Source organism: Etheostoma cragini, unplaced genomic scaffold (assembly GCF_013103735.1).
Source record: "Etheostoma cragini isolate CJK2018 unplaced genomic scaffold, CSU_Ecrag_1.0 ScbMSFa_1694, whole genome shotgun sequence".
NCBI classification, from domain to species: Eukaryota; Metazoa; Chordata; class Actinopteri; order Perciformes; family Percidae; genus Etheostoma; species Etheostoma cragini.
The window spans coordinates 1-1894 of NW_023265774.1; the positions used below are offsets into that span (position 1 = coordinate 1).

At 42.1% G+C, this 1894-nt stretch overlaps 1 long non-coding RNA gene across 1 annotated transcript; it reads left to right on the top strand.

The window, feature by feature from the left end:
- LOC117940102 lies at positions 1 to 449 on the top strand. Its single transcript, XR_004655704.1, has 2 exons — positions 1 to 31; positions 272 to 449. It is a non-coding gene; the product is annotated as an uncharacterized LOC117940102 (long non-coding RNA).
- Positions 450 to 1894: the final 1445 nt, after the last annotated feature.

Genomic DNA, 1894 nt, shown 5'->3' on the forward strand with positions numbered 1-1894 from the left:
AGAGTCCACACTGCATTCTAGAGACTCTCAGGTCAGGATTCATTAACCCGTTCAACTGATGACCTTTAAACTGACTAACTTTAGTTGATAAACAGCTGACGTGTAGCTTGGTGTCTGCTGATACGATAAACCTCTGCAGTGATTTAGAGATGATTTAAAGATTGATTCTAAATCTGGACCAAAAATGTACCTGAACAACAATCAAACATAAAACAAACACGTCACCACGTGTTGACAGAGGCTTCCTGTGTGTTGTTCTGTGTGTTTCCAGTCTGTCAGGCTGTCTGATCTCAGAGGAAGGCTGTTCTTCTCTGGTCTCAGCTCTGAGCTCCAACCCCTCCCATCTGAGAGAGCTGGACCTGAGCTACAATCATCCAGGAGACTCAGGACTGAAGCTGCTGTCAGCGGGACTGAAGGATCCTCTCTGGAGACTGGACACTCTCAGGTTTGAAGAGTTCTGGTTATAGTCAGTCAGTCTGGAAGATGAGAAAGAGAAATATTTTAGTTTCAAAGCTGTTGACAAAGCTCTGTGAGTTTTGTTATTTATAAATTCATATAAATTAGAGCTGTCAAAATGAACGCGATAACCAGTAAGTGCAAAGTGATTCGGGTCATGGGCCACTTCGTAGTTTGTGAAACAAGAAGCGATGCAAAAAAGAAAAGTTGATGACAAAGTCATAAAAACTAAATTCCATCACAACAAGTATCTCTACATAATGTTAAGAAACAAGGTAGTGAAGGAAATTAGAAAAGCAAAACCCGTTGTTTTGCAGCTTTAAATGAAGCCAGAGGAAATGTTAAAATGATCTGGAGCATATTAAAGAAACTGACATGGGAACATCACAGCAACAGGAAATACTAGAAATGAACCACAGTGGGATTTTCCTAAAACACCCAACAGAAATAGCAGACACCTTCAATCACCATTTTTTTCTGATCTTCTAGGAAAATCTGTGAGATTTCAGCTACAGAGTCAGATTATATCCATCAACCAGTTTTACCTGCCTTTACCATAAAAAGTATTACTGAGTTAAATTAAATTATTTACTGAGCATTACTGAGTCAGGAATCATGAGAATCATTTGGTCACTCAAACCTTCTAAGGCAAAAGATGTGTTTGGGATGGATATGGCTATGCTCAAAGACCAATGTTACGTAGCCAGCCAGCAACTTCGGCAGTAGAGTTTCGGCGAGCTAACCACGACAGGGTTGTCACCCACAATCAACCTGCAGTTATGTTTGAAATGGAGACACGCATATTGTTTCTGTTCCCGGAGATCCTGGACATTATTTCATTTATGACGTTATGTTAAAGATAACTTGTTGGTTATGATATTACAAAGGAATTACAATAAAAATTTAATAATAAAAAAATCAATATAGCTTTTTTTAATTAGAACGCTGACAGTATCAATGACGTCACTGGCACGGTAGGCCCTGAAGGTATCTAGGCAACGGCTGCAGCATATTATATACACACGAAAAATAGTAATTTTAATGGCACGGGTTACGTATTTGAGCCTGTGAGGGACAGGTCTGTAGAGTCTGACTGTAAGGGACAGGCCTGTAGAGTCTGACTGTGAGGGACAGGCCTGTAGTGTCTGTCTGTGAGGGACAGGTCTGTAGAGTCTGACTGTAAGGGACAGGCCTGTAGTGTCTGACTGTGAGGGACAGGCCTGTAGTGTCTGTCTGTGAGGGACAGGTCTGTAGAGTCTGACTGTAAGGGACAGGTCTGTAGAGTCTGACTGTAAGGGACAGGCCTGTAGAGTCTGACTGTGAGGGACAGGCCTGTAGAGTCTGACTGTGAGGGACGGGCCTGTAGAGTCTGACTGTAAGGGACAGGTCTGTAGAGTCTGACTGTAAGGGACAGGTCTGTAGAGTCTGACTGTAAGGG